Genomic DNA, 21,049 nt, shown 5'->3' on the forward strand with positions numbered 1-21,049 from the left:
AATACAAGCTCTTCCAAGAGCAAAGTTATTAATACCTTGATACTTTGTAACAGTACCTAGGCTAGCTCAAAACCAAGTACAGAATCAAGTGGGAGCTAGACAGAACTAATGATACTTTATAGCCCAGGAACTGTAAGAAGGTTCTCAGAATAGAAGGGTAGGAAGAACCAAAAATAAGCCTTACCACCACCTTTATAATCTGACCCTCCATGTGTACCCTATCCTAACGAGAGATATTGACTCAGTGAAAGAGCTAGAGACATTGACTCAGTAAAACTGTTTGCCTAATATCATACAGTTAATTGAGGAAGAACTAGAATTAGAACCTATATACTCTATTTCCAGCCCTGGGCTCTTTTCCTCAGATGATGAGGAGATAAAGGCGTCAGTGGCAGCAAAACACTAGATCAGGAATCAAAAACTTACTTTTAAAGAAAGGAGTATTGGGAAATTCCTAAGGGCAATGAAATGTTCTGTATCTTGATTGGTGTGTTGGCTATGGTTACATAGATACATACATTTGTCGAAACACATCAGCTGGGGGCGCCTGGGTGGTTCAGCCAGTAAGTGTCTGCCTTTGGCTCAGCTCGTGATCCCAGGGTCCTGGGATGGAGCCATAGCTCCCTGCTTAGTGGGGGGAGTCTGCTTTTCACTCTGCTTCTCCCCTGGCCTGTGCTCTCTCTCCCTCACTCTCTCTCTCAAATTAAAAAAAAAACATGCATGAGCTGGTACTTCAGTTCCATGCATTTTATGGCATGCAAATTATACCTCAGTTACATTAGTTTAAAAACATAAGTATACTTTCCAGTCCCAGCTCTGATACTAATGAGCTGGGTGGTCTTGGCCAACTCAGTTCCCCTCTTTGGGCCTGTTTTCTTGTCTTTATGATGAAGGGTTATTTTTTTTTTAAACATTTTTTTAATTTTTATTTATTTATGATAGGCACACAGTGAGAGAGAGACAGAGAGGCAGAGACACAGGCAGAGGGAGAAGCAGGCTCCATGCACCGGGAGCCCGACGTGGGATTCGATCCCGGGTCTCCAGGATCGCGCCCTGGGCCAAAGGCAGGCGCCAAACCGCTGCGCCACCCAGGGATCCCTATGATGAAGGGTTATAATTAGACAAAACCTAACATCCTTACAGCTCAACGCTGATATGATAAACAAGACCTCTTCCCTTCATTACAGCCTCTATTTTATGCCCACTGGGCCTAGCAGCAGGCTCAGAAAGAATGGCATACAATTTAGGGGGAGTGGGCAGTAACTAATGGGCAGGAATCTAGTGTCTTTCTACTGCATCATTAACTTTCCAGCCACACTTTAAAGAACATGACTGGTTTTCCACAGGGATCTAGCAATGTAACATGATTGAGCTTTGGGATGAGGATGATCTGGCCCCCGACAAGTTGTATCTGCCACCAGAGATAACAACTTTCACATGGAGAGTGGAGAGAATGTTTCCTGGACAATGGGAATGACTGACAGATATTAAATGGGAGGAAATTGAAGGCTCTGCCAAGTTTCATGATAAAATGCTATTTCTCACGGTAAGGTCAAGCTGTCTCTAGTGCAGCTACTGCTTTTATAATACAAAGGGAACACGGCAGATTCAACAGAGTGCATCAGGCTTTGCAAAGAGTATATGATCAAAGGCCACTTGTTTCATTTATAAATGAAATTGAATGACTATTACAGCAATAAAAATCATCAAGGATAAATTTGGAATTTGCTGATGAACTAAAAGCTCAGAAACATCAGTAAGAAAATCTCTAAAGGTTTGATGCCAAAGCCCTTTGGATGTAAAATGCCCACTGATGTTTTCAAGATTACATATGTAAAAGGAAGGTTAAATTGGACTTTCATGGGAGAGCATTATGCCAGTAGCTACAGTTGGCATTATTATAACATATTAATGAGGGCCTTAAAAGGTGGAATATATTCACTGGCATTAAGTCTTATGGTTCCCAAAGAATAAAAATCTAAAAACAAAATTCAATGTGTATGAACCATTGAGTATTAGTGCATTTACTTATGCAAATTAGACAGAAATAAAAGTCATATTTTAGTCTCAAGTTGCATTTAGAAATAGAATAGCATTTGTTTCTCATTTTTAATCTTTAGGGAACAATCCTGGTTAGTTTTATGTGTCAACTAGATTGGACCACAGGGTATTCAGATGTTTGATTAAAATGTTATTCTGAGTATGTCTGTATGCTTCTGGATGAGATTACCATTGAAACTACTAGACTGAGTAAAGCAGATTGCCCTTCTCAATGTGGGTAGGCACCATCCAACCTGCTGAAGGCCTGAATAGAACAAAAGGCTAAAGTAAGAGAGTTTGCTTTCTCTGCCAGACTTTCTACAAGCTGGGACATATAGCTCCTGCCTTCAGACTCAGACATGGACTAGAACTCATACCTCTGGTTCTCTAGTTGTCAGGCCTTTGGACTCAAACTCCAAATATAGCATCAGCTCTCCTGGGTCTTTAGCTTGACCACTATAAGCACTGGGAATTTTCACCATCCACAATCATGTAAGCAAATTCCTTATAATAAATCTCTCCATCCGTGTATATTGTGTATAAACATACACACATATATACATGTATTCACATATACGTGTGTATAAATGGATACATACACAGAACCAGAAATATGTATGTGTGTGTGTGTATATATATATAGATAGATTTTTTCTGAAGATATATAATATAGACCCCTTCAAGTATGTCATCAATTGATTCATGTTAACATCATTCAACATATTGGGAACAGGATATCAAAATTTACATTAAGCACAGCCTTTGATCCAGCACTTGTCCTTCTAGGAATTTATCCTACAGAAATACTTGGACATGCATGCAAAGAACTAAGTGTAAGGATCAGGGGCACCATGCTGTACATTGTCAGGTTCAGAGGCACCATTATCATTGAGGCTATGTCAATGGCTCCCCTGAAGCATGAAAAAAAGACATTCACTACTACGTTTTTTTAAATGGCAAGTAACTCAGAACAATGAAATTTTCTACCATTGCAGGATGATCAAATAAGTTATGTTACATCTATATGATAGGAGAGTATGGATATTATGCCTTTGTTGAAAAAAAGTGAGGTCCATATATATGATCTGATAAGGACCAATGTCTAAGTCAAGAAAACCAAGGGCAGAACAACATAGAGTATGTTCCTACGTGTGTGCATATACGTTGATGTCCTCACATACACACAAAGAAAATTTCTGGATTAATATAAACTATTAATACTAGTTGCTGCTGGAAAGTCATAGTGACAAGGAGTTCCACATTTAGTTGTATACCCTTTTTTAGTGTATGTGTTTACCATGGGCAAATATTGCTTTTGTAATTAAAAAAAATCTAGACTAATACAAAAGTCCATCCATTCACTCAGTAATTCAGGATTCTGGGGGCACCCAAGTGGCACAGTTGGTTAACCGTCTGCCTACGGCTCAGATCATGATCCCAGGGTCCTGCAATTGAGCCCCACATCAGGCTCCCTGCTCAGCAGTGAGTCTGCTTCTCCCTCTGTGCTCTCTTGCTCTCACTCTCTCTCTAATAAATAAATATTTTTAAAAAATAATAAAAATCAGGGTTATGTACTGAGCAGTGTGCTAAGTACGTCCCCAAGGTGAAGGGCTCACTGTCTACAGAAATTCTCCACTTTGTTAGCGCACGTGTTGTTGGTGGTGTTACTGCAGTTGCTGTTGTGAATTTAATTCAGTAAATATTTTTGAGGCACCTACTATGTGCCAGCACTTTTCTAGGTGCTGAGGATATATTAGTGACCAAAAGACAAAAACCTTTGCCTTCAGAGTTCTTACAATCTACCTACTGAGATAAAAAATGTTGCAGTCTCTGCAGAACATTCATGTGGCCATAATGTATTATCATACACGTGAACACTCTAGAAATGCTCTCAGAGGGAGGGCATGGGTGTGTGTATATGTGCACATGATGTGCGCATGTATACATCTGTGGCTGGGTGACATCTGGCTGGCATTCACATAAACAAACCTATACAGTAAGGCCTCTATTCAGAGCAGATGAGAAAGGTGTGTAAAAGGTCCCTATAACATGTAAAATCTCATTAACAACCAGAGTCATCTTACAGAACTCAATGTGAGCTCCCTCTGCTGCTATTGCCTCTCCCTCACTGTTCCAAACCCCTCCAGGACAGCTGCAATTCAGGGGACAGCTAGGGTTCTGAATCCCAGGCTGGTTGCAGTTTAAAAGATGGCTGGGTGCCTAAGTCCTTAAACCTGCCATTAGTCCAAACCTTGATATTTCCATCTGGTAAGACTACAGCAGCTTAGAGAGGAGACAGGAGACCTCATTCTGGACCGTCATCCTAGTTACTGCCCTCTAGGGGTTGAAAGTTGGCTCCTCCTCACCAAATCAGGTGCTATTGTAGCTATTGTTCCAATATCTACCAAACCCCAAATGTCCAGGAATGCCCACAGCTGTGCACACCCACAGACACACACATATGAATCTCCCCACACACCTGCTTCTTCACAACCTCCTGCTGGATCCACTGGTGGAGTGGCTGGAACTGGCATGTGACTCATCAGAGCTTCTATTTTCCTTCCTGCTTTGACCTTGCAGATTCACCTGAACTGCTTTTGGAACCACTAGCCTAAGGCAGTCAGAAACAGCTACTTGTCTTCCTTTACAGCATAGATCAGGACAGATTCCTGATTGTTATTTCTATTGTACTGAGATTTAGCCCTACAATCTTTCTGGCTGACTCCTTTGAGTAGCTACTGCTCACCTTTTGTCACCTTATATGATTCCCTCCCATCTGCAGAAGAATAATAGCTTCTAACCAGTGACAGACATGATAGACTCAATAAATGGTTTATTTAACACTTTGCAGAAAGAACTTAGGAGTACACACTACCCATAAGATGCCAAGACCCAGATATCCATTTAATTTTGGGACTAAAATTTATTTTAAAAGGTAGAGTTGCTTGCTTCGGCCCGTGGGAGTACAATAAGCAGACATTGATTTCTGCTGAAGTTAACATCAAGAATCATCGAGCTAAATAAAAAGTGCAGGCTGCCCTGGTCTCCACCTCAGTCAATATTTACCTTGAAAAATAATTAATCTTGATGTTAAGTAAAAGCGAGCACCAATGGATGTGTTATTATTTTTTCCATGAGGAGACAAATGTTGGAAAAATAAATACGCACATATATAATTTTAAAAGAATACCAGAATTGGCAAAAACTTAAATTACAAAAATTAAAGCCCATCTAAGATATTCCTCCATTTCCTGACAAAGTCATTCTGCCAACTTACCACACTTACTCATTTGCCTTACATGAATAGGAGCCTTGCTCCTAAAGAGGCAGCAAGCTTCAAAACACTGGAGACATCACCTAAGCGTAGGACTGCCCAACCCACCCCTCCACCCACAGCTTTTAAACAGTGTGACATCACAGGGTCCTGTGTCTCAATGTGTCTTCCATAAGTGAAGAGGAGTAACAAGGAAAGAGCACATGACAGAGCACATTTGGATGTTATAAGCAAAACATGATTCATCTCAGAGACACTGTCATTCTCCCCAAGTCCATGTGCATCTGCACCCTGAAAATACAAATTGCTCACAGAAATGTGGCTAATGGCTAAGAATGCTACTGCAAATATTACTAGTAATATTAAATTGCTAACATTTAAGTAACATGCATGAAGCACTTGGCATTTACCATGTCAATTCTGGCCTTTCACAAGGATTATCTCATTCATTCTTTATTTTAACCCCACGAAGTCATTATCATTGGCCCTGTTTTAGAACTGAAAACAAAAGAAAACCCTCATTCCTGAGAATAATGCTGCTGGCCATGGTGACCACTGACAGCCCCCAGATGTCCCTCTTCAGCAACAGGCCTCTAAAGAAGGGAGCTGCTTCACCCAAGGTGATACCCCTCTCTCCCCATGGTTAACCTTTATGTAATGACTAGTAGATGTCACTGCCTGGCCCTCCTGTCCCCAGAAAGGATCCTCTGACAACCCCAGGGGTTGGCTGAAATCTCTCTTGCAACTGCATGGCAGTTCAACTTCTTCTTCTGCACAATTCTGCTTCCCTCACTCCCTTAAAGATGATGTTCCCTTTCCTAGGGAGCCCAATCTAAGACAACATTTCTTATTAAAAAACAATCTGATGGTTGGACCCTTTCTCTTCTATGCAGAGTGCAGCAAAGGTCTATATGCAAGGAGATTGAGATTTGCAGTGCTGCAGTGTGTGAACCATTCCTTGCTAGATGACTCACCTAAGGGGCCAAGATCAATCCTGGCATGGATCCTTGGTGGAAGCTCTAGCTTCCAGATTGCCGCATTCACTCCAAGCCATTCTGAAAGCAGTCCTGATTTGATCTTGCAAACACATAATGGGAAGACTTGGCATCAAAGTCAGTAAAGGCTCCTAACCACATTTCCTGACCTTAGAGTAACATGATGATTTTTATTATACCTTAAAACCCTCAATTTGATTAAGTATTAGTAGAAAATCTACAGCCTATTTTGAAACTCTTTACCCTGACGGTCAAGAGAAAGAACACATAATCTTTCAAGTTTTTGTTTTTATAAATTAGGAATATTACCTACCTCCTCTCCATCCAACAGGAATAAAATGTGTGGGCAGTTTGATGAGAAAAATCTAGGTGAAATTCCAATGATCCACTGATATTCTCTTTGTAGCTGGTAAAAACAGTAAGCCAGAGACGAATGGTCAGTGAAGGAGGATACATTGACTTACAATGAATCCCTAAAAAGTACTCATCAATCTCCCCTAATAACCTGATGTGCCTGGAGAGGCAACTGCTAAGACAAGATCTAAGACAACTCGTTGTATAGTAAACCCATCTCTTTTCCCTGAAACCTGTGAAGGATTTTTTAAAATGTCTTTTTGCCATGAATTTTTTCCTTTTTTCTTTCCTCCTTCTTTTTATCTTTCATTCTTTTAAAGAGAATATTCTCTCAGCTAGGAAAGAAAGCAAACTCTCATTTTTCTGCTGACTGGCTTGTGCACAACTGGAAATTATAAAAGAAATTGCTGTTTCATTGATGTAGTAAGAAAACAGGAAGACAATTTTCATCCCAAAATGAGCCCTCTCAGCTGAAGCTCCCTTTGTAGTTGATGACCACACGCTTTCCATCTCGGCATGGGGCCAGTTTTATTAAAATCCTATAGCAACAGCTTATTTTTCAAACAACACTCCAAAAGGCACTTTATGATGAATTTCCCTTAAAATTGCTCATGGTCATGTGTTTGGCACCTTCAAGGACTCCAATGGGAAAAGGATCTTACTTCACAGGGGCAAAGTCTGAATGTTATTCTTGTGATGAAAAGCATTTGTTAGGCCCTCAGGTAATGCTCAAGCAAAGAGGTGGATGGGCACAAAAGCACAAAAAAACCAGGGGTCCAGCTCTTCATACATCACTTCACTAAACAAAAAGTAAATTCTGTGGAACCTAAAGAGCTTGCCAGAAAACTGAGCTATTATGCTGGAAAATGATGGGAAAACCTAAAAAATATCTATTGTTGAGAAACTGGATCAGAGACTCCTATCAAGGAGTCAAAGGAAAAAAAAAAAGGAAGAAAGGAGGGAAGAGAAGAGGGTAGCAAAGGAGAACTACTGTACTGCAGAGAGATGGCAGAAGAAAAAGGAAAGTAGAGGAGCGAAGAGAGGAGACAGGTGGACCCAGCCTTGATCTAGAAAACCACCAGGAATAGAAGAACCAATAAACCAAAGGTGGTCTTGAACAACGTGACTGCTTTAAGCACCAACTAACTAGAGAACTTTAGAGTACAAATGATCAAAATTAACCTGCTTCCACCCAACCACAGACTTACCTACTTATTAACCTGTGATCAAATGCCCCCCTCACATACATACACGCTTAAAAAGAGAATGAAGTAAAATTTGCAACTGAAAACAAAACAAAAAAAAAAAAATAGTGACAACTTTGGAAAATAAATGATGGAGCTATTCTTTTTATAAAAAGTAATAATAAAATAAATAATAAAGTGATTTAACTTCCCCAAGCGTATTTAGGGAGCAGAGAAGTCAAATACAGATTTTGGAGCAGAAGTTCCACATACTGCAGTAGCAAGCAGTCCTGTCCAACGGCTGTTTCCTAGCTGTGAGCTGTGTAAGCTGTTAATACTGGAAGGGACCTTAGTAGTAAGCTTCTGCAACACTGTCAATCCAGACTAGATTCTTTCCACCTCTATCACATCCTCGACAAATAGGTACTCAGCAACATTTCCAATTATACCGGTTTTTCATCTGTATCTTGACTCTATCAATAGGAAGTTCACTTAATTCTTCTACTCTAAGAATACAAACATACAAACATGCTACTGGCATTGATCAACCCTCTGTACCAACTAAAATAATCTCACAAGAGCAGGATGGCTGGTGAAGTGAATAAACTGGGTAACAACAGCCTGTGGCAATTCTGCATAAAAGGCTCCAACAGTGTTAGCAGGTACAAAGAAGTAGAGCAAGACTCCCAATCCAGTATTACAAGAGGTTTCCATGGTCCTCAAACCTTTGCTTAAATTCCCCTTTAGTAACCCTGGCTCGACAGAATTCCTAAAGATACTTGCATATTAAATACTGAAAACATTATATATAATTGACACAAAATACATGGTCAAGTCATAAAATCTGCCTCTCAGATTGAACCTTGGCTGAAAACCATATAGAAGTCTCAGGACTCTCTTTGTGAGCATGAAAACACTTGATTATTCTCATTTGATCTGAAGATACCCTTGAGTTTACTGAAGAACTAGAACCAAATAGGAGTCAATCCCTCTCCAAACCTTGGCGGCCTTTGGTCTCTCTCTGAAGTGAATTCTGAAAGTCTCAATGAAACTGAGAACCACAGTATTTTTAGTTAAGATTAGAAATTTCTTCCTCAAAAAGGGTAAACCTCAGGTGCGATATTTGTCATTTTTAAGTGTAAAGTTCCATTCATAGGAGAGTGGTTATATTGCTTAAGTTAATGATGGTACTTTCAGGCAAAAGGATTGTGTGCTTCCAATGAAAATGATGGTATAAACATGCTCAAAATATGTAATTAAGTGAATAAAATCAGGTTACAAAATAGTAACCATAATACAACTTCATTCATTTCTGCTTGAAATATATGTGTATGCATTGAAAAATATCTGAAAAGTTCCAAATGTTCCAAAATGCTAATAATTTAAAATTTAACACTGATTATTCTCTAAAAAGGGGATGTTCTATCTTCTTCTTTATATTTTCTATTATACCCTGTATATATTTTATGTCTTTATGTTATCATGTATTGCTTTTAAAATATGAAAACTATAAAGTTTTGGAATGAAAAGAAATGAGAGATTCTTAGCTTACAAAAAAGGTCCCTGTCCTTGCTAGATGATTTCTTTATAAAAGAGGAACTTCCCTCATTGGAAGACTCTCTGTGCAGGTCTCTCTCAGACACGACCATTAAACAGTAGTTCTGGTTTCCACTGGCATGCTGTGAAGTGTCATGTAGAGGCAGGGAAGGCAGTTAAGAGATGGCTTAAGCATGTGCAGAAGCCCATATGCAGATAAGATAGATCAAATCACACGTAATGAAAATCTAGGATGCATCTCTTCACCCTGACATGTTCACGTGGAAGGACAGAAGCTGAGACTCCAACAATGGCATTGAATGTAGACCATCAACCCACTCGCAGTGCTGAGAAGTCCTGCTCCAGCTCACCCCACTCCACCAACTGCTAAGGGATCTTTTTTCCAGAATATAGGGGAGAAATTACTTTGTACTTTTTTTTTTTTTTAATATCTAAAATGCCACCACCACGTATTCATTTGGGCTATCAAAATTTTCATCTAGGATGCAACACCCAACACCCTCCACCAGAGTCAAGGAGCTAGAAAGTGCTGGGTGCTCCTACATTCACACGTTACAGTCTATTACAATCTCATAGTAAACCAATGTAATCAAATTTCTTTGTTTCAAACTCAGAAGCTCTAAGGTTTCATTCAAAAGTGTAGGAGAGAAAACTGGCAGAGCAGGCAGGAGAGGTCCTAGGAAATGCTCTGGTGGGGAACTGAAGCCTGATCTTAGGTCTAAGAGTCCTGAGCACCAGAAGACATGAAGAAATAGGCCAAAGGGGCCAGTGAGAACACAGGATGATAAGCGTAGTTAAAAATAAACTTCACAATTTCCCAAGGCTCAATCCTATCCTTATGTTGTATTTAGCCAAACAAAGAAAATAAACCACTTGAAATTTTTAGTTGGATTATTCTGATCATATACCCAGCCCAAATAATTATCTTCAAATAATTTAAAATAGAAAAAAAGAAATACTGAATTTCTTCAACTGGTTGCCTAAACCTGAATACTCTCAAGTGAATCCAATGCAACAAGCTAAAAAGTGAAAAAAATATACAAGCTTTTCTTGGGATGGCAGGGAAAGGGTCTATACCATGCCAAATAATTGGTTTGACTAGATTTTTCCTGCCTGAGATGACCCATAGTTTGGGTGTCATGAAGACACAGACCCTCTGTTTCTTTCCTGTACTCGGAGAAGGAACGTTCCATTCCACGCAATTCATGAATTTTAAAAACCATGAACCTTCCTTCACATTCCGAAGGAACACAAACGTTTTCCTGTCAGAGAGCTGTTTTGAGCATAAATGCTCAAGTGATTGCGATGGTGACAGGGAGAGGCCTTTTCAGACTAAGTCTTTGTTCTGAGCTGGCTGGAGGCTCCAGCAGTAGGACTGCCAGTAGGGTTTGGACATATGGTTGAGCACAGAGAGCAGGGACTGAATTTACCAACCACCAACTGCCATAACGGCCCTGTATCTGGAAAATGGCCAACTGTTGAACCAACTGCCAGTGCTACCATGTTGTCATTAGACAATGAGCCAACAGAAAATTACAGGACCATGGAAGATCACTAGCTCCCTCTTGCGGTGGAGTACAATGGCTAAGTCCTGCCACTTTTCCAGCAGAAAGACATCCCTGAATTCCATGAACAAAGGATGAAGGCACTTTCTGGAGCAATCTTATCAGCCTATTTGAGTAGCTGCCTTTACTCCCTTCCAAAGAGCTAATACTTACAGCCCTCTAATTTTGCTAACAAAAATTACATTGCAAATTACAAACTCAAAGGTCTCCAATGATTCCCCTTTGCCCTTAAAATTAACTTCCAAAATCATGACCCATGGCTTATAAACCCCTAAAGATCTATCTCCTGCCCACCTCTCAAATCTCACTCTCCCCCTCACTTTACATTTCTTGAAGTCTCTCCCTTCAGTATTTTCACCCTTGATCACTGCTCCTACTAGGAATAACTGTGACTTCCCTTCTCTACCTTCATCCCATCTCATCTGGCTAAATCTTCTCCATCTGTTCAGATTTAACTTAAATATCACCTCCTCCTGGAGGCCTTTCTTAAGCTCCTAGACTCTATCTCTCTGTTCAGTCTGAACTTTGCACCCTGAGTTTCCTTACCTAGGCACCCATTACACTCAATTGTAACTGCTTATTTAATATCTTTCTTCCCCATTAAAAGATGTTCTCTATGAGGGTAGATTCTGTGCCTATTGTTCACACCCTTACTCTCCACATCCAATGCAGAGACTATAGATATTTATTGAGAATATGTTTGAAGCAGTAAATTCCAAAAGAGAAAAGAGAAGTGACATATTAATATACCCAGGAAAGTATTGTTATCTTAAATTTACAGTGAGGAAAGTAAAATTCAGAGAGGTTTATGTGGCTTGGCCATTGCTACAAGGGAGAATGTGTCAAATCCAGAAGTCACACCCAAATGTAATTCCAAAGTTAATGAACTTTCTACCATGTAATGCTTCCTCTTAAGCAGCCCAAAGTCAACCACAGTCAATTCTTGTTTATTCATGTCAATGCAGCATCATACAGCATGACTATTATCAAATAATGAATAATCCTTAAATCATTTCTATCAGGTTTTAGGTGGTATTTCTTTTCGGTGAGTGCTTTTGTTCTTCCATTTTAAAAGGGATTTCTTTTGATGTTCTCAGTATCTCCAAAGAAAATAACTAAGTCATCCCGAGAAGCCCTGCCTAGTGAGCTTTCCCAACCAGAAGGCAACAGTGCATCACAAGGCAGAGAACAGAAAGACCATTAGGTTTCAGCTTTGAGTTTTTGTACATTTCTCTAGTATCATGAAGCAGACCTTGAGGTCCTCCCATGTCAACAACTCCTGATGGGTTGTTCAGCTACTCTTCTAGGTCTTCTAAAGAAGTATTCCCAAAGATGCTTTAAGAATCTCAGGAAGAAAAGACATCTATCAAACCTAACTGTGCTCTGTAACAACTGATACACAGAACCCAGTTTACTCTCTGATCTTAAAAATAACCTTCCTGGGCCTCTCTTCCATAAAATGAGAGCAACAACACCAACTCTAGAGTCACTAGAAGAACTGGCTGCAATTTCCTTCTGTAAGCATTACTCAAAGCTAAAATCTCTTTCACATTGTGTCTAAGGCTTCTAACCATAAGTTCTACCATAAATTCAAAATTGTCTTGAGGGAGCCTGGGTGGCTCAGTCAGTTAAGTGTCTGCCTTTGGCTCAGGTCATGATCCTAGGGTCCTGGGATCGAGCCCTACATTGAGCCCTACCCTGCTCAGTAGTGAGTCTGCTTCTCCCTCTCCCTCTGCCTGCTGTTCACCCTGCTTGTGTACTCTCTCTCTCAAATAAATAAATAAATAAATAAATAAATAAATAATTTGTTTTAAAAAGAGAGAGAAAAATTGAAAAAATTGTCTTGAGAGGGTATGGTGCCATGAAAAACAGCACTGGCCTGAGAATCAGAAGACCCAGACATAGTCCAGGCTCTGATACACCTTAGCTAAAAGGACTTGGCTAGTAATCCTTCTTAAGGTTCTTATATCTCATCTATACATAGAGGATAATAAAATGGTATGCTGACCAAGTGTGCATATAACTAGAAGAGTTGGCTTAGATGCTCACTGAACAAATCCAAGTCCCAAAAGATTGGGATTGACAAGTTGGCAACATGAACTAGATCTAAAGAGAGTTTATCTAATAAAGAACTATGTTCATGGCCAAAAAGCAAACATCAACTAAAAGGGAACCATGTCGTTACAGAAGACAAATGGAGAGAGTATGAAAAAAATTAGACATAGGAAGTAAAATACAAAGCCATAGCACAGAGTGGTTATTCAAAAGTTAGTATTCTCATGGGCTTCTTTATCGGTAAAAAGTGTCCTTTTTTCCACAAGTCTTCAGACAAGTAAGCAGCATTACTTCCTTAGACTTTTCCATGATGAGCAGTCCTGTTCTTCCAACCTTTCCCGTTAAGCCATGGCTTACCATCTCATCACCATCACCATTCCAGGGTCGTGTGCTTCTGTGGTTCTCATTAGATTTTTAGTTGCTTATATAGGACTTTATTGCGCTTTCTATCAACTAAGAAATAGAGATCAGGGATCCCTGGGTGGCGCAGCGGTTTGGCGCCTGCCTTTGGCCCAGGGCGCGATCCTGGAGACCCGGGATCGAGTCCCACGTCGGGCTCCCAGTGCATGGAGCCTGCTTCTCCCTCTGCCTGTGTCTCTGCGCCTCTCTCTCTCTCTCTGTGACTATCATGAATAAATAAAAATTAAAAAAAAAAAAAAAGAAATAGAGATCAACCATATCCCCCATGTACATTCCCTAAGGTAATTAATCTCAAGTCAATAAGACTTCTTATTTCACCAAGACTCTGGAGAAGGAATTAGAATGCTGTGGGGAAACGAAAAATAAAAGTAGACCTGGTCCTGCTTCCAGAGAAGGGGACTTAATATAAACACATATGAATATATAGGAGTAACAAATAAGTGAAACTCCAACAGGTAAAATATTTACGTCCTCCAAAGTATATTCAGCATAAAAGACACACATTTTTGTAAATTAAAGGGAGAAACTGCAAAGATAAATTACTGAAAGTACATGTCCCCAAATGGTAATAGTGACCCAGGACAGGAGAAATTATACTTTGCATTGACTTTTCATTTCATTCATCTGTATTGTCTAAAATTCTAATTTCTATGATAAGAAAAAATAAAATTTGTTTGGTTCTTAGAAAGATGCATACATAAACTGGTCGGGCCTGGTTCCCAGGCTTGGCATCTCTTCCGTTCCTCATTAGAAGAAATACAATATTTCCACCTGCTGACTCAGTGCGTGCCCAAGACAAATCCTGATGGATTGGGACAGAAGGCATTTAAGTAGCCTGAGTGCATGGTCTGGAAGTGTTCATGAATCCCTCTCACAGACTGTCCTCCCAGCTGCAACCCACTTCTACTGAACACCACTTCAGCCCAAAGCCCCGGGCTCTCCTCCCTCCATCAGTTAATTCTTTCCTTTGAGGCTGTCTGTGGCCTGTTTGCTCTAGACACTCCCCCATCCAAAGGGTGGAGTCCAGTCCACAAAGTGAGAGCAGTCCTGGCATGCTTTTCCCTGCCCAAACTTGCAGTTGGGACAGCCCGCCACCCCTGGGATGCAGCCCTTCTTGCTGACCTCTCATCAGGATCCACTCTGCAGAAAGTCCATGGTATTTTGATAGGGATTGCATTAAACGTGTATATTACCCTGGGTAACATTGACATTTTCACAATATTAATTCTGCCAATCCATGAGCATGGAATATTTTTCCATCTCTTTGTGTCTTCCTCAATTTCTTTCAGAAGTGTTCTATAGTTTTCAGGGTATAGATCCTTTACATCTTTGGTTAGGTTTATTCCTAGGTATCTTATGCTTTTGGGTGCAATTGTAAATGGGATTGACTCCTTAATTTCTCTTTCTTCAGTCTCATTGTTAGTGTATAGAAATGCCACTGACTTTCTTCAGAGAGAACAAATTATTTTAAGATTTGTGTGGAATCAGAAAAGACCCCGAATAGCCAGGGGAATTTTAAAAAAGAAAACCATAGCTGGGGGCATCACAATGCCAGATTTCAGGTTGTACTACAAAGCTGTGGTCATCAAGACAGTGTGGTACTGGCACAAAAACAGACACATAGATCAGTGGAACAGAACAGAGAATCCAGAAGTGGACCCTGAACTTTATGGGCAACTAATATTCGATAAAGGAGGAAAGACTATCCATTGGAAGAAAGACAGTCTCTTCAATAAATGGTGCTGGGAAAATTGGACATCCACATGCAGAAGAATGAAACTAGACCACTCTCTTTCACCATACACAAAGATAAACTCAAAATGGATGAAAGATCTAAATGTGAGACAAGATTCCATCAAAATCCTAGAGAAGAACACAGGCAACACCCTTTTTGAACTCGGCCATAGTAACTTCTTGCAAGATACATCCACGAAGGCAAAAGAAACAAAAGCAAAAATGAACTATTGGGACTTCATCAAGATAAGAAGCTTTTGCACAGCAAAGGATACAGTCAACAAAACTCAAAGACAACCTACAGAATGGGAGAAGATATTTGCAAATGACATATCAGATAAAGGGCTAGTTTCCAAGATCTATAAAGAACTTATCAAACTCAACACCAAAGAAACAAACAATCCAATCATGAAATGGGCAAAAGACATGAACAGAAATCTCACAGGGAAGACATAGACATGGCCAACACACACATGAGAAAATGCTCTGCATCACTTGCCATCAGGGAAATACAAATCAAAACCACAATGAGATACCACCTCACACCAGTGAGAATGGGAAAAATTAACAAGGCAGGAAACAACAAATGTTGGAGAGGATGTGGAGAAAAGGGAACCCTCATACACTGTTGGTGGGAATGTGAACTGGTGCAGCCACTCTGGAAAACTGTGTGGAGGTTCCTCAAACAGTTAAAAATATACCTGCCCTACGACCCAGCAATTGCACTGTTGGGGATTTACCCCAAAGATACAAATGCAATGAAACGCCGGGACACCTGCACCCCGATGTTTATAGCAGCAATGGCCACAATAGCCAAACTGTGGAAGGAGCCTCGGTGTCCATCGAAAGATGAATGGATAAAGAAGATGTGGTTTATGTATACAATGGAATATTACTCAGCTATTAGAAATGACAAATACCCACCATTTGCTTCAACGTGGATGGAACTGGAGGGTATTATGCTGAGTGAAGTAAGCCAGTCGGAGAAGGACAAACATTATATGTTCTCATTCATTTGGGGAATATAAATAATAGTGAAAGGGAATATAAGGGAAGGGGGAAGAAATGTGTGGGAAATATCAGAAAGGGAGACAGAACGTAAAGACTGCTAACTCAGGGAAACGAACTAGGGGTGGTGGAAGGGGAGGAGGGCGGGGGGTGGGAGTGAATGGGTGACGGGCACTGGGGGTTATTCTGTATGTTAGTAAATTGAACACCAATAAAAAATAAATTAAAAAAAAAAAAAAAGGATCCACTCTGCATTGGACTATTGTTACAGCCTTCCAAAGGACCCCGCCCTTGCTGTATCTCTGCCATGCCCACTAAGACCCTGTGGCCAAAGTCATCTTTATAAAAACAGAAATAACCCCATGTTACCTCTCTTAATGCTTTTCAGTGGTTCCCCATTCCCAAAATGAAGTTCAAATCTGTTGCCTGACTCAAGTCTCCCTGAAGACCTGACCCTCTGCTCTGAAGGTACAGGCCGCCTCTGACTCCTTCAGTATCTTACACAATAAATATGGAAGGAACTGACCTGTGTTTCTCTGGATGCTCAACTCTGCCTGTCTGCACCTGTTTTAAAATCATATCTGCTGAAGGAGAGGCAGAGTGGGGAAAGGGGTAATTGGGTGATGGGCATTAAGGAGGGAACGTGATGTGAGCACTGGGTGTTATACACAAACGATAAATGCTACATCTGCAACTATGTACTTATATGTTGGCTAAATGAACTCAAATTTTTTTTTAAGTTTAAAAAAAAGACCAAACATATCTGCACCTGGTCTGTTTCAGTCCCTATTTTGCCCAGCGTCCATGGGTAGGTCTGGTGCTGGGGCCTGTTTCCCACCCTCTTCTGCAAGATCCCTGTTATTTTGAACATGTAGTTACAGAACTTCCATTCAACCTACCCTGCTTATGCTATGAAGGGTGGCTGGAGTTCAGCCACCAAGATAGAAAGAATTAATCTAGAAAGAATTCATAAATGCAAGTTTCTTGAGTATAGCACCTATGCAGCTGCAGAGGGCCTATGCTCCACAGGGCCTGGGCTTGGTTTAATACTCTGCTGTTGCCACCTTGAAATTTGTTTATAAGTTTTTGTTATTGAAGTGCAGTTGACACATAATATTACATCAGCTTCAGGTGGTGATTTGACAATTATATACCTTAATACTATACTTACAAGTGTAGCTACCATTCATCACCATGCAATGCTATTACAATACCACTGACTATACCCCCTATGCTGTACCTTCTGTCTCCACAATTTACTCCTTCCCAAACTGGAAGCCTATACTCCCCACCTCACTTCACCCATTTTGGCCATCTTCTCATCTCCTCCCCTAAGGAAACCATCATTTTATTTTCTATATTTATGGATCTATTTCTGCCTTTTTTGCTTATTTTGCTTTTTACATTGCACATATAAGTGAAGTCATATGGTATTTGTCTTTCTCGGACTTTTTTCACTTGGCATAATATCCTCTAGGTCCATCATGGAAAGATGTCATTCTTTTCTATGAGTAATATTCCATTGTGTGTGTGCGTGTGTGTGTGTGTATACACACACACACATACTACATCTTCTGAATACATTCAATTATAGATGGACACTTGGGTTGCTTCCATATCTTGACTACTGTAAATAATGCTGCAATAAACATAGGAGTGCATGTATCTTTTTGAATTAGTGTTTTCATTTTCTTTGGGTAAAAATCCAGTAGTAGAATTCCTAGATTGATAGTACTTCTTAATTTTTTGAGGACCCTCCATACTGTTTTCCACAGTGGATGCACCAAGTTACATTTTCACCAACAATGTACAATGTACAATGTCCTTTTTCTCCATATCCTTGTCAACACTTATTATTTCCTGTCTTTTTGATACTAGCCATTCTAACAGGGGTAAGGAGATAGCTCCACTGTGATTTTGACTTCCATTTCCCTAGCATTAGTGAAGTTGAGCATCTTTTCATGTGTCTGTTGGCCATCTGGATGTCTCCTTTGAATAAATGTCTATTTAGTTCCTCTGCCCACTTTTTAATTGTTTCTTTGGTGTCGAGTTATGTAAGTTCTTCACATATTTTAGATATTAATATTAATCCCTTACTGGATATATTGTTTGCAAAAATCTTCTCCCATACATTAGTTTGTCTCGTCATTTTGTTGATGGTTTCCTTCACTGTGCAAAAGCTTTTAATTTTGGTGAAGTACAAATAATTTACCTTAGATTTTGTTTCCCTTGCCTACAGAGACAGATCTATAAATATACTTCTAAAGCCAATGTCAATGAGACTTCTGCCAATGTTTTCTTCTAGTTTTATGCTTTAGGTCGCACATTTAGTTCTTTGAACCATAATACTTTTATCTTTGAACTTGTTATGTAAGTGAAATCTGATGGAACAATGCAGTGTAAGCATGAGTGGAGGAGACATATACAACATGCATGTCTGCTGCTGTTTCTGGCTGTTGGGTTTGCACATGACATTTGTGATGTCCTGTGAGTACATAATTCTGGTAAATCTAGATGCATAGCAGTTCAGGAAGACTCAAACTGAGTATAAGGTGAGCATGTTACATCTACAGTTGAATAAACTGACACCTTAGAGAGGCCACTCTTTCCACTTGAACCAGAATCTACTTTGAATGTAGGAAGAAGAGAGAAATACAAATGACCAAGGACTCTATTGTCTTCTTTCTTAACCATGTTACTTCCCAGGATCAGCCAACCACTTATGCTGAAAATGATGCCATAGAAGGAAAGGGAAAAGTAGGGCAACCTGAGTTCCTTTTAAGTTCTTCCTTTCTTATCAGGAGAGAATGCTGCAGAATGTGCACATATTGAGAAGTAAATTAAGCTGCATTAGCTTTGTGCAGTGACGCTACTGTTCTGGTAAGAACAAAGTACGTTGTATGTACGAGCTTTGAAACACAAACTGTATATAACTACACTGATTCTGCACACAAGTTAAACACTCTCATATTTACATTTAAAACTGGCATTATATGATGTAATAATAAATGGTAAAATTCATGCTAATAATTTAAACTTTTAATTTTTCATTGCTTAGAATGACATTAAATAGCTAATTTAAATTTAAAACACCATTACATGACAGAACATAAAGACTTCTAACTCTGGGAAACGAACTAGGGGTGGTGATGGAAGGGGAGGAGGGCGGGGGTGGGGGTGAATGGGTGACGGGCACTGAGGGGGGCACTTGACGGGATGAGCACTGGGTGTTAGTCTGTATGTTGGTAAATTGAACACCAATAAAAAATAAATTTATTATTAAAAAAAGTTAAAATAAATAAATAAATAAATAATAAAACACCATTACAAATCCAGAGAAACTACAGAAGAAATTAAAAAGTGTTATATTTTAGTAACTTTCATGGCACTATTTTCCTGCTTTTTAAACCAATGGATCTTGCACTCTCACTTTGCACTGAGCCCCGCAAATTATGTAGCTGACCCTTCACAGGCAAAAAGGAACCACTTACTATAGTGATTACCACCTAACCTCAAATTACACTTACAAAGGAGAAGGGAAGGCTTACTAGGGTGCCTACTATGAGTTGTGTTTTGGTCTGATTGAAGACTAAATTGTTATTTCCAGTAGTAGAATTCAGAACAAGATCCTTCCTCTCCAATCCAGAGCCTTTCACACAAGGAACACAGCGTTGACAGAAATGAACCAACACTACCCAGAGAGAGAGGCACATCCCAGCCCAGGAGAAATAAGAGTTGCAGACCTCATCACGCCAGGCAGTGTATGCTGATGGAGGTGGGATAAGGACCCTCTTGGGGATGGATCCAGCCACATCTAGTTAGGAAAGAGGCAGCAAGTCTACCAGTGGCTTCCAGCAGGTGTATCACCAACTGCAAGAGCCACTAGACACATCCTGCTTTTGTAGGCTGCCTCAGAGACAGGGTTAGAGGTTGTAGACAAGATTCAATGAAATACAGTGGGGCATTCATGGACTAGGCCACCCATGTACAGTAACCCTCCAATAAAAAAAGGAAAATCACACAGAGTTTGCATGTATTACTAGACTTTAGGAAGTTGCTTTAAGGAAACCTCCTAGTTTTAACTTATTTAGCAGATTGGTAACTGAAAGCAGGAAATCTTTTTACAAGCAGTATTTGCTTGGAGGGGACGTTACCTGCTAAAATAAATGATTTTCCTAGAGAACCTTAAAAATTGAGTCAATAATTGGGGAAAGCACTAAAATCCTGACAGCTCATCTAAGCCCTGAGGGATCCCCATGCCATTATTCCACACATACTCCTCACCACCACCACCCACCCTGGCAGATGTCACTCCATGCAGTGTAGGACTCCACCATCCTTCCCCAGGCTTTGATGGGCAGTGAATTCTCAGGGCGAGGAATGATGGCTAATATTTCTATCCACCTCAGTAGCTCATGCAGTCACTCCTACTAATAGTAGCACTTCATAAATGCTTGCAGAAGGCAAAAAATGTACCAGAAAGAAATGGATTATTAAAGGCCACATCTCAGAACTAGGCACAACCCTCAGTAAAAGTGGTTTCTGTGTTCCCTAAATTCCAAGCCTATTAAAACATGGGGTCCTGTGATTTACAAGTTTTTGAAAAGCTATTTACATGAAACTGGACTTTGCTAGCATGACGGGACCTGGGGAAGGCAGGACAACATTCTCAGATGTCATTGACTGCCCGCTGCATTAAACACAGAAGAGGAGTAGTTAGCAGCTCCCATGCCCTGTGGTCTGGGCCAGCAGTCCATTCCAACTTCAGAGTCACTGAAGAGTTTGGGATTCTCGGGGCCCACTGAAGACCTACTGAACCAGAATTTGGAAGTGGACTGTGGGGAGAGGGGATGGTTAAAGCTC

The 21,049-nt window shown here is 40.1% G+C and overlaps 1 protein-coding gene across 29 annotated transcripts in view; it reads right to left on the reverse strand.

Annotated features, from left to right (window-relative positions):
* The window catches only part of GLIS3 (GLIS family zinc finger 3), a 548,443-nt gene that overhangs the window by 508,696 nt on the left and 18,698 nt on the right, over positions 1–21,049 (reverse strand). For 24 of the 29 annotated variants that reach the window (XR_013385993.1, XR_013386010.1, XR_013386000.1 and 21 more), the window contains one exon: positions 6,623–6,715. The exons of 1 other annotated variant lie outside the window; for it this stretch is intronic. The gene's annotated coding sequence lies outside the window, so the exon portion shown is untranslated. Of the gene's footprint in view, positions 1–6,288; positions 6,392–6,622; positions 6,716–9,399; positions 9,659–21,049 lie in introns of those variants that run through there. 4 more of the 29 variants (XM_077908797.1, XM_077908816.1, XM_077908822.1 and 1 more) reach the window with 3 other exon arrangements.

Source organism: Canis aureus, chromosome 1 (genome assembly GCF_053574225.1).
Source record: "Canis aureus isolate CA01 chromosome 1, VMU_Caureus_v.1.0, whole genome shotgun sequence".
Lineage (NCBI taxonomy): Eukaryota > Metazoa > Chordata > Mammalia > Carnivora > Canidae > Canis > Canis aureus.